Raw genomic sequence first — 18,269 nt, 5'->3', positions numbered from 1 at the left:
CTGATGTTTGTCGTCCTGTTTCATTCTTATGTAAAAATGGTTTGATTCTTTGAAATCTATGTCCTATGATTCTATATATGGTAAATGAAGAAATCATCCTATTAAAGGAGAAAGAAGTAATTAAGTAAAAGAAGCACAAGTGTGTGCGACAGGATAGAGTAAAAACACCCAACATCTGTGTACGGAGGGGAAAGTTTTTGCCCCAGCCTCTTATAAAAACTTTCTCATGATGTGCTTTTATGAAAACAGACACTTCTGTCCTGAGCATTTGGCTGCTAGGAAAGGTAAGTGTTGTTCCTGCAGGAAGCTATTGCTTTGGGCATGTGATTTCAATGGAACCGTGCATAATTAACCAATATAAGACAGGAAAACAATGTTAAGTAGGTCAAATGATCACCAGCAGCTCCATTTCTGCGGGTACACATTTATGAAGTGAGATTTCCTCCTGTAACCTCACCCTTCCCGCACGGCCATGCAGACATGGGATCTGGGCTGAGGGCACACCCTGTCCTACAGTAATTTGATCCCAGGTGGCCCGTGTGTAACCCTGTGTCCAGGCAGGCCCGGCTGCTGGCAGGTGGTAACACCAGCACCCCCAGGCCCCACTTTAGCCCACTGACTTTTGCTCTTACACTCTTTTTTTTTAAGTTTATTTATTTAAGAGAGAGAGCATGTGTAAGCAGCGGAGGGTGCAGAGAAGAGGGAGAGAGAGAATCCCAAGCAGGCTCCATGCTGTCAACACAGAGCCCAACATGGGGCTTGATCTCATGAACCGTGAGATCATGACCTGAGCCAAAACCAAGAGTCAGACGCTCAACCGACTGGGCCCCGAGGTGCCCCTGCTCTTACACTTTCTCACAATGGCTGTGTTAACACTGGTGATAAGTGGCACCCTCATTCAGAGCCAGGAAAGCTCTACACACGACTTAAACATCTGAACAAAGAACAAGAATTAGAACAAACAAAAAAACCTATTTGGACACTATTTAGGTAATGGTTTAAATATTTCACTTGTGAGAACTTTTTATACACGAGGAGTGGACGGTGGGGGACACTGGCAAGCGGAAGGAAGTTTGGACACCCAAGATGCACTTTCTTCCAGTGAGGAGCCTAAGAAGAACCACCATGGCTGCCAAGAAGCTTGTGATTTGGGCTCAACATTTCAATCTGCTGTTTTCTCACTGTTGCCAAATCTGATCTCCTCTTGTCTGCTAAGGTAATCGATCCCTGGCCCCTGGCCCCTGGCCCACTTACCACCCTCCCTTGTCTTCTCTCTCTCCTTCCTGGCCCTTCTCCATCTGTCTCCTCCTTCTTTCTGTGGGCTCCACTTCCCCTGTCTGCTTTCCTGAAAACGTCCAGAGTTCCTTCCTCACCCTGTCCCCTCCTCATTCTCTTGGTTCTCTCCAGGTAATATAACTCGATATAGGTTTGAACCCATGAACTGCGAGATCATGCTCTGAACCCACTATGCTGGTATTTGGAAACGATGTGCTCAGAGGCCCAGATGTCTTCTCTCCACCTCCACGCTCCCCTGTGAGCTACACACATTTCTAGCTGCAGGCAAAACACTGTGTTTTGGAACATGAAGAGTCTTAGAAACAATCCTAACTTTTATTTCTTTTTAAGAAACAAGTTGTGTAGTAGTAGTAGTAATAATAATAATAATAATAATACCTTGGCTGGATGGGATAAATATCCATATCCACAAATACTGTTAACCTTTTTCCTGTGGATAGACCATAAAACCCATGAAAATCTGGGGCCACTTGCAAACGGCTGTGGCATAGTTTCTCTGAAAAGTTTCTGTAAAAGTTCAAATTATTAGGGGCACCTGGGTGACTCAGTTGGTTAAGTGTTTGACTTTGGCTCAGGTCATGGTATTGCAGTTCATGGGTTCAAGTCCCGCATCGGGCTCTGTGCTGATGGCTCAGAGCCTGGAGCTGCTTGAGATTCTGTATCTCCCTATCTCTGCCCCTCCCCAGCTCATGCTCACACTCTCTCTCTCTCTCTCTCAAAAATAAATAAACATTAAAAAACTTTAGAAAAGTTCAAATTAATATACAAGAACATCCAAGTAGGATGAAAAATGAAATGGTGAATGCAAGAGTCCCCCATTAGACAGTACACTAAATCTATTTATGACATCTTAAAATTTTTTTGACTAATTTACCTTAATTGGTAGAATAATTTAATTATTTTTTTAACTTTATGAGTCTGGACCACTTAAAAGCATGCTGGATATAAAATAACACATTCTTTTCTAAAGGGCAGGTTCCATGAAGGCTTGGTAAAATTCATCCATTCATTTAAAATATTCATTGAGCACTCATAAAGAAAGAAATGTCTTTAAAGCCCAAAGAAATTGGCTGCAAGTCATGGATTTGGGGAACTGTCCAGACAAAGGAAGGAATTTCCGAGGGGCATATTCTGGTCAACACTCCCAGGAGGTCATGACCTAGCCCCCAAATGCAGCCACTTATTCATTTACTAATAAAAAATGATGCCCCACTCTGTGTCAGGCCCAGTGCTGGGCATGTGGTAAAAATTTAGGGGGAGGTCTAGACAAGCAAATAGGAGGATTGTGGGTCACAGGGGTAGGGCTCGGAGGGATGTGACAAAATGCTAAGTAGCCCGGGGACGACAGGGAGCCTCTGGGTTAGGGGACACCACAGCTTCCCACATCTGGAGACTACACGTGGTCTGGGGGCTGCCAGGACAGAGGAGAGGCCCTCCTTATGTCACAATGCAAGAGGAAGCCAAACATATGGAAAAGGCAGCAAAGAAAATTACCTTCTTTTCAAAGAAAACTTTTATCTGGTGTTTCTCAGGGCTTGTAACAAATCCCCTTGACAAGAATGACACTATTTAACACAAGTCAATTGGAATGGGTCATCCAAGGATGCTAAAATGTAGAAAATTAGGTAACTTGAATTTAGAAAGACATTAAAAAAAAACACACACACAAGATATACACAAAATCCCCTTTATACTTGTTCCAGATTTTCTTTGGGAATGTTATGTTTGTTTTTTTTTTTTTTCTCTTTCTTTCTTTCTTTCTTTCTTTATTTTAGTAAGGGGCAGGACAATATTCAATCGCCAATTGGTGGTAAATATCTCAAATACAGAAATACAGCACATAACTCATACAGAAAATTTCTGGATTAGGAGCAGAAGCAGTGAGTTTCTCCCATGAAATACCAAGTGCCTAACTTACACAGAGCCAGCACAGAGGCATTTAATAGTGATTATTACTGTTCCAAACAATACTACTCTTATTAAAAAACAAGAAGGACTCAAAATCTTCAGTGGCTTAACTCTCTCATAACAGAATAGCAAAACATAAACTTAGGATGTAAACTTGAGTTCAAATATGGCATTCCTTTCATAAAATATAAATGGTAAATATGTGAAATCCTGCAGTGGAATAACTTCAGTTTTTCTTACCAATGACTGCATTTAAGTGTATAAACAGATGGTCCTGCGTACGGACTTCTTGCATTAACTGCTCTGCTTTACGCACACACAGCATACATTTCCTCAGTAGGAAATGCTCTCTTTATTTATTTTTAAATGCTTTATTTTACATAATTTTTATTTATTTATATTTTTTGAGGTGGGGGGGCAGAGAGAGAGAGGGAAGGAGAATCCCAAGCAGGCTCCTCTCTCAGCGCAGAGAGAGAGAGAGGGTGGCCCTGGGATCATGCCTGAGCCAAAATCAAGAGTTAGATGCTCAACAGAAAGAGCCACTCAGGCACCCCAACTCTATCTATTTATCTATCTATCTATCTATGTTTTATTTATTTTTGAGACAGCAAGAAAGAGAGAGACAGAGTATGAGCAGAGAAGGGGCACAAAGAGAGAGGGAGACACAGAATCTGAAGCAGGCTCCAGGCTCCCAGCTGTCAGCACAGTGCCCGACGCGGGGCTTGAACCCACGAACCGTGAGATCATGACCTGAGCTGAAGTCGGGAGCTCAACCGACTGAGCCACCCAGGCGCCCCCTCTTTATTTTTATATCATTCGTATCTTAAAAGTGAATTTTAGTGACGTTTTAATGAGCATGCTTTCATTATGGCTTTTTTAAAACTTTTAAAGCTTTTCAAAACTGTATTTGAATTTTTGCCTGTAACTCTGAGAATTCCCTACCAAACGTAGGGGGATTATTTTGGGTGTCCCTTGTTTTACAATTTGAATGGGTAATTCCATTCTAGATACAGGCGATGAGAGTGTGTGCGTGCATGCGTGCCCAGTAACTCTCATATACTAGGAAGACCTAATGTTAACAGCATATTCGCTAAAAATAATGTTAGCTCTTCAGAACACTGTCGCTGAATTTAACATGGACTGGTTACATCTACAGCCGACCCTTGAACAATGCAGGGCTTAGGGTCGCCGACCCCCATGTGGTTGAAAATCCATGTATCCCTCTGGCTTCCCCAAAACCCAACTATGAGTAGCCTGCTGTTGACCAGAACCCTCACCGAGAACGCGAAGAGTCAATTGCCACATACTGTGTATGTTGTGTGTATTATATTCTGTACTCCTATAAAAGTAAGCCAAAGGAAAATATGTTATTAAGGAAATCATAAAGAAGAGAAAATACATTCACAGTACTGTGCTGGACTTATTGGAAAAAGTCTGGGTATAAGTGGACCCAGGCAGTTCAAATCTGTGTTGTTCAAAGGTCAACTGTACTTGAAATTAGTCTAATTTTCTAAATACTAATGTAAGTATTTCAGAACAATTTATATAAATAGCACATAAATCCCTAAAATGACGTGTAACTTGCCACGGGTCCAAGAAATCAGTACTCAAAAGCAAAACTGTTTCCCGCGGCATAGAAGAGATGCTCTGGGAAGTAAAACAGGGCATATTTAGTCCCAAAACCTTTTGGAAAAACTGATGGTAAACAGTACTAAATTAGAAAGATGATCACATTTGTTGACAAATGATGTAACAACTATTGTTACACAAAAGAAAACTAACTCAGGGCTCCGTGCTGAGCTAAGTACCCTCCGCCCCGATGATATTTTTCACTTGGGACAAAGGTAGCTTGCCTCAGTGTTTGAAATCATTCTACAATTATCAAAAACTCCAATTAGTTTTCAAATCTGTGAGACACACAAAGAGAAGCCTTCCAGGAAGCCTAAGTCATGAAACTATTCCCTTTACCAACCACCGCTGGGTAACCCTATTTGTTCTTCTCTGCAAAAAAGAACAAACCAGGAATTGATCCCTTTGGGATCTCCCACTGTAAGGGAAAGGTAGTGGCGATGTTGTAAAGCAGATAAGGAAATAATGTTTTTATTAACCGTCTGGGCTCTTCAGAGAAGCTCAAATCAATTTCAAACTCTGTTATGTTAATTCCCTTAACACCCCTATGAAGAAATATCAGTAAATATAATGAATTCCCAATATGCGATATAACTGGGGAGTAAAAGCATAGGGCATAAAATAACATTCCCAAACGGACCATAAAATTGTAACTTCTTGAGAGAAATAATGCACATGAATCTAAAATACGAACGACATTTCCAAGCAGCGCGGGCCCTCACTGTGATCTGGAAGAACAACCCCTGGAAACCTGCACGAACAGCAGCTCACGTGTCGCTCACGGTGAACAACGTGTCCCCGGCCATCAAGTGTGTCCAGTGCTGACCGTGTGCTCGGCCGGGTACCCCCCACACGAGGCGTACTAACGGGGTACGTGCCTGACATTTCACAGGTTGTAAAATACTGTCGTGTGCGTCGCTTGATTTGATCGTGAGACCGAATCTTCCTCGGCGGCTCACCTATCCCCGGGATGTCCTCTACCTCCGTGTTTCCCTGTGACCCGTGTGCACCATGGGAATGGCTCTAACACTCCCCTCCCGGGATTACTGAGAGGATTAAACCTATCGCTGATCATCACAGTGCCTGGCACAGAGCGAGTGATACACAGATGAGGAACAGTCTCGCCGAGGCTGTCAGATCATCCCGGCAAACACGTGGGTCAGAAACGCACCCGCCAACTGAGGCGCGGGTCCGGTGGCTTTTTCTTAGCTCGTGCTGATAGGGCCAGGGCTTAAAGTCACTTGCTTAGAGTCCAGGGCGACGTGTTTTGTACGCAAGGCTCCTTCTGACTCACACAAGCTCCACGAGGTGGCCCATGTAAGAGCAGCTGCGTGGAGCAGAGGGGAGTGACGGGAGGCCGCGGAGCCAGCAGGGGGGCGTGCGTGTGCTTGCGGCCACCACGACAGCTGGGGGGGCTGGCAGAGGAGGAAGCGGGCTTCGCGCAGTAAGCAACCCTGCGGACGGGGCGGGGGGCCGAGAGATGCGGAAGGTCTGCAGATACAGAGGCGAGAAGACGGCAGCCCCACGGAGACGAAGAACGGCACAAGGGGAATGTGTGGCCAGGGGCTGCGGGAGGGAGGAGCCACGAAGCCCTCCACAGAGACGAACAGAAGAGTTTTTATCCCACGTTGTTGAAAATCCGAGAAAGAGCTGTTTTGTGGCTGGGTTTAAACACGGGACGACGTGCTAAACGAGACATTTACGTTGAATGCGGTGATGTTTCACACACACAGCGAGAGTGTGGTGCTGAAGGCAGTTCATGCAGCAAAGGGCAGTACACGGTCGTGATCAGCCTGGAAGTAACAGCGAGTTTAGGAAGTACAGCCTGATCGACTACGATCAACCAAGAGAGTGGGAGAATCGTATCTTCTCCTGTTTGCTCAGGCATTTGCCTATGCAGTCAAACAGCCTGTGCCGCCTACGTTTTAAAACTGTCGGTACTGTTTAAATGCTCTCTCTGTGTCTCTCTTTCTCTCCACCTCTCTCTGACTTGAATATATGAAGGTCAAGGATCCACTTTCTTTGTTGGCGGCAGCGATAAAGAAAGAGGTGTGGAAAACAGGAAACAGCCGCGAGAAGGGTAACACCCCCAGACATGTGGGTGACAAGAGCTAAGATGAGCCGCATCCTTAGAAGAGAAGGAAGACGAGAGGCCAGGAAGAGAGGCTGGTACACTTTTGTCGTGAACACAGAGGAAGGAATGGCTTGGTGAAAGAAGATTAACGAGGGCTTTCTCCACGAGAGCAAGACAGAGTGACACTACTGGCAGACCAGGAGATCTGGAGAAGAGAAGAGCTTTGTCAAAGCTGAGGGTCATGCATTCAGCCTGGGACACGACAGGTTTGACTTGACAATGAGACATTTAAGTGGAAGTTCTGTGGGACGAGTGACAGGGCACGTGGAGAAGACCCAGGAAAAGGATGACACTGAGACACATATTTGAGAGTCCATGAGACAGAAGCCTTGTTCCAACTTTCCTGAAGCTGAGTGTAAATCTCCAACCATCAGACAAGTGAGGCGACCTCAAGTTTTTATCTCAAAATCGCAATGTTTGTTGTTAGGCCACGGAAGGTGTTCTGCTCCAGTTCTACCCTAGTCACCTGAATCAACTCCATTCCCAAACCATGTTATTTTGGACAAAATGGAAACTGGTAAGTGTTAACACGCACAGGATCTATGAAATACCCCATGGGAATTTCATACTGATGGAATGTCAACAGCATCCATTTTTTCCCCACAAGGACAACGCAAGTAGGATGAGACGTCTGGATTTCCACCTGCCTTGCATCACTTTATGTGTCACCACACCATTTCAGTGACAGCATAAAAGCCAGGAGCATTTTCTCTCCTTTCCCTTATCCCCAGAAGCCATAAATGGCTGACTTTTATCTCATCATGGTGTTGAAGGCAGATCCCTAATTAAGATGTCCAGATTAACATTTAAAATAGGGAACGCAGTCAAATGCTGTTAGAACTCTCCACAGAGCTTATCAAGAGGGTCAGAATTAAAACAGTTAAGTCCATTATTGACAAAACACACCAAAGACTCTACAGACTGAATTTCAATGACTGAAATTCCACGAAAATAATACATTTCATTAGGGTTGTACTTTGTCTACCTGTGCGTCAAAGAGTTCAACCCATAATTTTAAAGATATTTGAGGTATTTACTACACACACACACACACACAGCCACCCACCTGAATGATTTTTAAATGATACCCAAGGAATGTATACAACTTCAGGGGTTAACAACCCTTGTAACATGGATTTTCTATTTCATCCATCAGGAATTTTACGTCTTGAATATTAAGCGACACAGTGAAAACTACTCCTACAATATTAGCTTTTGTACATCTTGAACGGAGGTATTTTTTTCACCAAATAACGTATAACTTGTCAGAAAAATAATCAGGATTTTGATTCTCTGTTATCAACCTAATCTTAATCAAGTAGTTGGCTCAGTGGGGTTCTAAGTAACTCCTGGGTAAAATATTGAAAAACTGCACTTAAATGGGATGAACACACAGTGACGTGTCTCCAGGCACGCAGAACGGAGATGTTACCCGAAATGAAGTGAAATGAGCACCCAAATATAGTAAAGTACTCGTGGAGGGAAGCAGATGGAAGCCCAGACTGGTCCTCAGAGCAGCCCTAGGAATGCTTTGCAGAGACACAGACTCAGCCTCTCATTCAATCCCGGAGTTCACTGCTAGGTTCTGACGATTTGTTTTAGTCTCTGTTGGATCCACACTGGAAAGAGCCCCCCTTCCTATTCCTTACACTTCTTTTACCATCACCCCGTCCCCCGTCTCTCTCAAGCTCAGAAGAACTGACGTGAAGCATATGTACAGATACAAATACCTGGCTACTTGGAAGTTAATGCTGGGGCCCACTTCGGTATTTCAATAAATGACTCATAATGTAATTTGATAAAGGTACTAAATCATGATTAGTTGTTGCTATTAACGTATGTATGGCCAGAGTGCCCAGTATGTGTATTCATTCAACAAGCAGTTCTTGAATGCCTGCTACATTCTAAGTGCTTTCCTAGGGGTAAAAAACAGGGAAATGAATGTTAAGGGTCCAATCATAAGAACTTAACCTATAGCCAACAGACACGCTTTCCCGAAGGTGTGCAGATCAATTCGTATCTTCATTCTTGAAATAATTATTGAGCGACTGGCACGAGCTAGGCAATCCTGCAGAGCAGACATTGGGAAACACCAGTCTGTTGCGCGGTACGCAAGAAGGGGCTGTTCCGTGCACTCACGTTCTGGTGAGGAGACAGATCAAGAAGCAGATTAGAAACAGAGACAGATTAGGTCTTCCACTGATGCATATTAATATATTCCATGATCTGTCAAGTGATCTGTGGTGCAAGAAAAATAAAGCATGGATGAGAGGAGAGTGAGGGGTAGTAGGGTGTCCCAGGGTGGCTAGTATGGCTGGAGCCCAGTGGGAGAGGGAAGGTGCTGGGGATGAGGTCAGGGAGGATGAGAGGAGTGGACGGGAGACAGGGGTGGCTTGTTCTGAAAACCCAGACCCTTAACTCAGATGGGGGTAAGACAGGGCTTTCGGGACAAGGTGATATGTGAACTGAGCCTCAGGGGATCAGCAGTTGTTCGTAATAAAGGAAAGGAGGGCTTCTGAAGAGCACCCCCTACGGAGCAAACAGCCTTTGTGGTCCTGGGAAGAGAAACCCCTGGGCACATCACAGACCTGCAGGCGTCATAGCCTTACTGCTCCGATGGCTACAAACCTTAATCATAATGATGAAATGAATCGTACGTCCTCTCCACCACAGCTCTTTAAGAGGCATGATATAAGCAGGTGGGGACAGGGAACAATAATTAAACAGACCAGCACGGACTCTCACTGAAAATGTTTCATTAAACTTAATTCATCTTCCGGAGTTGACCATAATCTGTCTTCAAAGACCAAGGACTTACCCTGCTGGATATATGTTTGTGGAAGCCATTTTCTACAGAAAAAATGGCAATTATTCCTCAAAGTCAGAATGGTGAGAGAAAAGGAAAATATATTTGATATAAATTAAAAATTAAAAAGAAAACACCCTAAGATTTAAGACCACATATTACACAACTTGATGTAAAACCTTGTCTTCTGTGTCTTCTTCTCCCTCACTTTGTCTCACTGGATGGCCAGTGACCTTCCTCCTGGCCCCAATTTTCAGAGCCCTTCTCAGTTGGGAGGGCCTGGCTGACCACAGCTTTCTCTTCTTGGGCTGGCCAGGGCAGAGGGTTGCCAGATGCACTTTGGTAAAAGACTTACTCGTACTTCCATCCGCTCATTCATTCAACCAATGGTTTTCCCCAACTAAATACTGGCAATGTCAGTCCCAGGGTACTGAGTCTTGAGCAGAGGAAATTTGAGTTTTCAGGAGGCAGAGGGGAAGATCATTTGAATGACGAAATTCAGTGACGCAAAAATCATGACATGGTAGAAACATCACTTATTCACTGACTCACCAATGTTTTGTATCACTTATTCACCCAACAGGTATTCACTAAGCACCTGTCCTCAGCGAGTTCCTGCACTAGGAATTGGACAAAAGAGGAAGGCAAGGACCCGGCACATAATCAGAAGCTCACTTAATCCATCACAAAACTTCCAGCTGCCACTCTGGCCAATTCAGAGGAAAGGACACTGGCATCAGACCATCAACAGAAGGCATCTGGGTGATCATCGAGTATGACCTTCCTCCTCCTCTCCTGACATGTGGGGGCATACATATGCTGGTATGTTAAACAGCTACCCAAAGACATGAAAACAGAAGGTACTCCTGCTTGGTTGTCGTTGTACCACAAAGGACAGACCCTTGAAATCAAGGACTTGCCCCATGACGTGGAAGCTGCCTGATTCACCTCCATCAGCCTCACCTGTGTGCCCACCCTCGTCTCTCATCTGCGACTCTAAAGCAGCCTCCTATCTGGTCTCTCTGCTTCCACTGTTCTGGAAGAATCTACTGTCCCAGAAGCACTGTCTGTGATGTTTCTAAAACCTAAGCAAGATGAGGCTGGTTGCCCCAATAAATATACCTCAGTGACTTACTACATCACGTAGAATAAAATCCACGGCCAGTGGCCCTGTGTCACCTGCCACCCTACCACCTAAACCCCCCCTCTGTTTCCTCCAGTCATTATCTCCCTCCTCATGATGCTTGGTCCCCACTGACCTTCTGGTTGTCTTTGGAAGAGACCAACCAGGTGTCAACATGTGCCTGGAAAGCTCGTCTTTTCTGGGCTCAAGCCTTCTCTGTCTGCCAGCCTCAGCAAAAGCTGGTTTACTGGAGGTGCCTTCCTTGACCAACATAACGTGCAAAATATTCCACCGTCATTTTCTATCTTCTGATCCCTGTATTTATTATTACTTGGCTTTTGCAAGTCCTGATTATGCAGAGACGTTAATCACGAATCATGGGATCTCCAATCATCATGTTCCAATCTGCCCTCCCGAAGGAGGAACAGGTAAGGATTATCCTACCTGACGATTATTACTTGGCTTTTGTACATTTGTTTATTGGCACTCCACCCACCAGAAATAAGCTGTGTAGTATCGGAGGTTCATCCACACATTTCAGAACAACAAAAATACAGAAGGCACCCAGTGAATATTTGCTGGCAAAATACATCAACGTCCGGGGGAATAAACCTGCTTGAAATCCCCAGGCCGGTGTGACTCTGGGTGAAAAGGAAGTAACAATACCGTCTGCCCTGCCTACATGGCAACCTTTCTGGGATGCCAAGGTGTTGTAGGCACGAAAGCTCTTTGCAAAAATCTCAGGTACTATTTGGTTCTGAATTTTATGGAGATTTTAGGCTTCGTAACTGGTGGTAGGAATCAGCTTTCAAAGCCCTCTTAGGATTTTGATTTCATCAGATTGAGTAGTTTGAATTCCTTTAAAATTCTAGTTTTATGATCCTTTGTTTATAGCTAGCATTTTCCTCCAAAGCACAGTGAGATTCATTTTTTGTTTTCATTTTGAAGCCAAAATTGATGCACTCACATAGTTTCCCAAATCAAAATCGTATCAGGTGCTTCATTTACAAGAAACGTGTTTCGATCAGGCCAGGCCCAGTGCCCCAGGCAGCGACAGCCCTGCCAGACGCCCCGCTCCCTCCCTGCTCTGTGCGCAATTTCACTGAGTCTCCCCTCATTTTCTAGCACGCTCTCAACTGCCAGGGACAACTTGCTGCTCGGTGAATTCAGATGAATGTGACGATGGCAGTAAGCAACATCATCATCACCACCATCATCATCACCACACTTAACCTTCTTCCGCACCCACTTCAGGAGCCGGGACCTGAGGAGTCACCTCACACAAAGGACTGGATTTTCAACAGGGTTCGGACAAAGTAAGATCAAGTGGAGGGAAGCCCATTTTTTTCAAATCTTTTCTCAAAACTTCCCACATACACAAATGCGTCTAACGCTTCCGGATTGTATTTTACGCACAACCTCCTACATCTCGGAAGACATGGCCGACCCTTGTAGATGGGCAGCCGTGACACACAGCCAACTGGCACAGGGACGCTCTATTCCTGCCACGATCATTTATAAAGCATCTCGACTTGTTTTTTCTTTTCTTTGTGTGGCGTTTTTAAAATTGTAAATTTTTATTTTATGTATCCTCAACAAAGTTTTCAATGCGTATAAGCGATTTATTTCTATCTTTTTTCTCATGGTGTGAATCACACCAGAGTGTTTATGACTGCACAGTTTTATTTTCATTATGTGGACGATGTTAATGAAACTAAAATAATTCAAAAGCAAAATTACAAAAGGTTAAACAAAACATGAAGGAAATGAAGAAAAGTAAACACCTCTCATTCCTTTCAAAGTATGTCATTCCATAGTATGTAGTTTTCCATACATACCATTCCATTCATAGTATGTATCATTCCATAGTATGATATAGTTTTAGAGATCTTGCAAATGTCTACATTTTTATTTCTTTTTCTTTTCTTTTCTTTCTTTTTTTTTAATCTTATCTTAGAGGGGTGCCTGGGTGACTCAGTGGGTTAAGCATCCAACTTCGGCTCAGGTCATGACTTCAGGGTTCGTGAGTTCAAGCCCCGTGACAGGATCTGCGTTGTCAGCACAGAGCCTGCTTCGGATCCTCTGTCTCCCTCTCTCTCTGCCCCTCCCTCTCACTCTCTGTCTCTCAAAAATAAATACACACTGAAGTCTTCTTATCTAGAATGAAATATTTCTAAGGACAGAGATCGTGCAATTTTAACTTTGTAGAAGTTAACAGAAAAGAGTCTGATGCATCCATAAGATTTTCATAAAGTTCATACAGTTTAAAGAATCTAAACATCAAACTGAAGGACTCCAAACCATAACTCAAGAAATCAGCTGAGAATCTTAAGGTCTTTCTGACAGTTCTTGCCCCAAATGACTGATCAATAATTATCTTACCCATTTTACATGTTGTAGCCTGTGTCAACATTTAGGATATGCCCTTATGTTCTGCTTACCACATCTCAGAAAGAGTATGAAAAAAATCAGTGGTATGTTTACACTAGAGTATGAGAGGCAAACGTTAAATGTTGAGAAAGTTTGCAAGATGATGGATTGTTAAACATAGCCCTTGACTGGTTAAATGATATCAACTTAAAATTAAATCCATTACATTAAAACAGATGTAGATCTCATAAATTCCTAATTACTATACTGTATTTGGCCTTTATATGAACCCTTGAGGCTAGTATTTGTCTGGTGGAAATACCACAATAGGGACTTGTACTTCATTTGGCTACCCAGTGACATCAGGTTGACAGCTAGAAACTGGCCAACATGGAAATGTCTGACCAGGCAGATTGGAGAATGTTATAAATCATGCTCTGCCCCTCACATAACTGATTGGTAAACATTTACGAGCACATCACTGAATATAAGAGACTTACAGAAAGCCCCCACTCCACTTTCTGGGACCAATCCATGGGCTTCATTATTACAGAGCTTTCTCTAAACTCCCCACCCCAAAGCGAGTCCATGATTTCTTTTCCCTGTTTATTCTTATACCTCCTTGTAATCCTAACAAACACACATCATGTTTTTATTTACTTATTTATTTGTTTAGTTTTCTTTCCCTCTAGAGTGTGAGCTTTAACAGTATACTATTTTGTAGACTTTCAGTAAGTATTTACTGAATTCACAGTAAATGCATCAATTAATTAGTATAGAGAAGGAAGAGATTAAAGAAAATTCTTGCACTATTAGACAAACAGGCTTTTGACTCTTGCCTGGAAAGCCTCAGATAGAGAGAGGATAACCATTCAGTCACACAGGTCATGTGTATCTGAGCCAGAATAAATATTCCTACGTGCATTTCCACTGAATGCCTTTCTCCATGCCAAGTCTGTATCCTCTATAATCCAGCCTAACAGGTGCATTGAAAATGAGGCAGGGGCTGAACAAGGGAGACACAATTTCATGATTGAATATAAGACAATTACTCAGCAAGAATATGGGATGAAAGCATGTGAAGAAGTAGCATCATCTCTCCTTATTCTCCAGGCACAACTTGGCTCCTGCCTCATGACAAGCAGGCACTTGTTTAACAACCGACCCAACTGCACCGTGCACAAACATTTTACAGGAAAAGCATTCACATCTTCGATATTTCACAAAGAGCCTGCCCCTCAGTATGCACATACTTGATTCAGAAGTTAATTTTAACTTGAATAACTGAGCTCTCTCGACCTAGGGGGCACAGCCAACTTATACATAAAGCATTTATGGTGTGAGTTATTTTTAACTTACACCCAATCAGCCAGCCTGCTGCATAATAGGAGTATTGGATTTTAGTCTGCAAGGAAATTGGAGCTATTCTCCTGAGAATAAAGGCACAAACATGGGCAGTAGCCATGGGTGTGGCCCATGGTGTCATCAGGGACTCTTCACGCTGCCATTGTGTCATATTGCCTGGCATTCATAATGAAGATTCTGACACAATATACGACCCTGAAGTGTCTTTAAGTCTTCGATAATGTCAAGTCAGATTGTAATATGGTTGGCTTCATTCTGCTAGTTATGTGTAACCCATGTTAATTTATTGCAAGCTGATAATTCAGCAAAAATGCCACATTCTCTGAATGTGGATATAGATACCATTCTTTGAATAGGATGTAAAATACCCTGTATTATGCAGTAGGTTAAGAGATTGACACCAGCTGAGGAGAAGCTATCACTTTCTAAGCAGGTCTCTATGAAATCAGAGATTTTTAAGTAGAAGATGCTGTCATGGCTGTTACCATTATTATATTATAAACAGCAAAAAATAAAGATTAGTGTTAAATATACCCGGCAGTGTACGTGATTCACAGGCTAATGTAATACTATTACTAATTAAATGCTTACTATGTGTCCGGCACTAGGCTAAGTATCGTCAAAACAGTGTCTCACTTAATGCCATAGTAACTGCAGATATTCAGGAGTGTTATTCCCATTTCACGGATAAGGAAACAGAGTGGAGAAGATTCGCTGGTGCTGGGCATACAGCCAGCAGGGAAGGAGGCAGGGACGGAGCCCCAGTCCTGCTGGCTCAGCAGCCCTGGCCGTTCTTGATGGTGTTACTCTTCTGAAACTGAAAGGTAAACAAGGTTCCCAAAGAGGCGGAACTGATTCCAAAACAAGGGTGGAGTTCCCAGGACACCTCACAGGCCAGGAGAGTGGGAAAGGACTGTTGTAGGGCCAGTCGACAGGGAGCCCGTTTTTACAACCTCAAAGAGAGCGAAGGCATGCAGTGCTTGACCTCTCAAGGCTGTGCAGGCAGGAAACGGAAACAGGCCAGAATCCTAAGGGTTAAGAAAGTCTACGCAGAAGGTTCTCGACGCCCGGGGGGATGCAGGCGTGCCGAAGACGCCCGTCTTTCTGTAACTTGGGAGATACCTTCTGCCGCGAACCGCCTCGTGGAAGACACACCGCCGCCTCTCCTCGCGGCCTGCCCAGGGTCTGTCCCAGCGCGGTGTTCTCCACGGGCTTCTGCAGCGGGCTCCCTTCTCCCCCCACCAAGGCGCAAGGACGGACCGCTGCCTCCGGCCACCACAGGACCCATGGCACAGCCTCGACCTGGCCTGGGTCTGGCTCCCTCACTCCTCGGGGAAATGACACCATTCGACATGTCTTTGTATATACACCTTACCCTTGCCTGTATCCCCCAGAGGTACTCGATAAAGGTCGGTTTGGGGCGCTATTTTCTTTGGTTTCTCTGTTCAAATGAAGACTTGGGCGGAAAGACCACAAAACCAAGAGGAGGTGGTGCCATGGCCTCAACGTCTGTATGTCCACAAATTGACACGTCGAAGCCCTAAGCTCCAGTGTGATTTGGAGGTGCAGCAGGGTTGGATGAGGTCACGAGGATGCGGCCCGTATTGGGATTAGTGTCCCCACAAGAAGACGGACAGGCCACAGCCCTCTCACCTCACTGCCTGGGGAGATGGTGACAAGGCTGCCACCGAAGTCAAGAAGAGAGACAGCCCTTGCCAGGAACTGAATCTGCCAGCGCCTTGATGTAGGATTTCCCTGCCGGCAGAACAGTAAGAAATGAACGCCTGTTGCTTAAGCCACCAGTTGACAGTGCTTTATTAAAGCGGCCCAAGCTGTCTAAGACAGCAGTGTTTTCGCATTTGTCTGGTCTAACGCGACCTTTCGTGACGTGAGCCTGTTCTCTCTCAGTGACCCGTCGCTGGAAGTAAAGTCGTGGACCGTTATTCCCTCAGGCCCACTGCCTGCCAACTTCCCTAAATAGACAGAGTAATCATCTACCCCCCCTCTGACTTCAGTATTTTATCACTGGTGACAAATATAGACATAAGGAATATTCATTTGATTAGCACCTGTATCTCTTAATATATTTATATATTCTGATATATCTTGAGAAACCAGGAAGTAAATTAGGTTTGAGCTCTAAAAAAAAGTTTGTCTGGATGATTTTGAATGCTTGTTTTCACACATTCACGATGACACATTTCACTTTCCCTTTTGCCTTAGCTACACCTGAAATAACTCATTTATTTCCTTCTGCTAGATTTTCTAGTGTTTTCCTCCTTTATCCACACTGCATTATGTATTGAAAATAAACAGCAGCTGCAGAGTCAGAGGATGATGCTTTGATCCTTGGCCCGAAGCACTTACCAGCTATGTTACCCTGGGGCAAGTCAGTTAACTTAATGTTCTTTCCTGAAGGGTTAGGTCTGTGAAGCAGGTTTGTTGTTAGAATAGATAAAAACCAACACTCTACCCGACACGCTTGGCACATCCTAGGCACTCAATATATGCTAACGTTAGCCATACAGAAGTTATTTCATTTTATATTACATCAAATTTCATAAAGTGTTTGCAAAACTTTTATCTCAGAAGCCCATGTATTTAAACATATACTAATGGGACAAACACCCCCCATCCCCCCCAAATAACTCACATCATGCACTATGTAGGGAATCTGCTTCCTGAGGAGGTTGGGTCAGGTCACAAGTCGTGGGATTAGGTACCTATACTTGGGGATGGTACATTAATCAAAATCAATATCCTAAAGGTGAGAATACATTTCCATCAACCGTGAGATAACCAAAATGGGTACATAAATGCCATACAAATAAACAAAAGAAAATCACTCTTTAAAAGTGTAAGATTAACGGTGTGCATCTAATATTTCTCCCCCAGAAAAGTTATCTTTTAAGCTAATTATTCATGTAATAAAGAGACTTAGTAATCATCTAGGGCTTTTTTCGAGGGATTCTTGCAAAGATACACAATTATGTACCCCCCCCCCCCGACACACACACCCTGCCCAAGACCAGTGTAAAACAAATAAAAACTGTCAAGGACCCTATAATAGGAGTTGGAGGGCAGAGGCCACTGCACCCATCTGAGCTCCAGCCAAGACCCAGGAGAAGGAAGTTCAGGCACTGCCCCAGCGTCACCATGGCGACCAGGCTCAGGAAGTAGCAGCAGATGCTTTGGAGATGCCCCTGACTAAAGCAAGCTGGAGACTGTTGGGCCACCTCTGCTTAGAAACATCTTCCCAAGCGGAACCTCGTGCTGTTTACACAAAAGGGATTCTACCACCTGGGGGTCTGGGGGCCAGGCCGGGGAACATCCACCTGTGTGTTGTGGAAGTCTGTCCTAATAAAAACAGCACTGATCTTTGTCAAACTGAAATGTGAACCTTTATTAATATATGCATATTTCTTAAACTAGTGGATCATGCAAAACTCAGTATTTCCATTAAATTCTCTCAAAACAACCTTGCTTTATCCAATCCCTTATTATTTTAAAACTTTTTAACTACATTTCTTTATTTTTGAGAGAGAAAGAGAGAGCACAAGTGGGGGAGAGGCAGAGAGAGAGGGAGACCCAGAATCCGAAGCAGGTTCCAGGCTCCGAGCTGTCAGCACAGAGCCCAA

The 18,269-nt window shown here is 43.9% G+C and overlaps 1 protein-coding gene and 1 non-coding gene across 2 annotated transcripts in view; both read right to left on the bottom strand.

The window, feature by feature from the left end:
• The window catches only part of CSMD1 (CUB and Sushi multiple domains 1), a 1,037,384-nt gene that overhangs the window by 626,884 nt on the left and 392,231 nt on the right, over positions 1-18,269 (bottom strand). The window lies entirely within an intron of this gene.
• LOC125924158 (U8 small nucleolar RNA) lies at positions 11,216-11,347 on the bottom strand. The gene has a single exon (XR_007458324.1). It is a non-coding gene; the product is annotated as a U8 small nucleolar RNA (small nucleolar RNA).

This window comes from Panthera uncia, chromosome B1 (assembly GCF_023721935.1).
Source record: "Panthera uncia isolate 11264 chromosome B1, Puncia_PCG_1.0, whole genome shotgun sequence".
NCBI lineage: Eukaryota > Metazoa > Chordata > Mammalia > Carnivora > Felidae > Panthera > Panthera uncia.
Note: the sequence above shows the minus strand (reverse complement) of the source record. Positions and strands in the feature narration are given on the sequence as shown.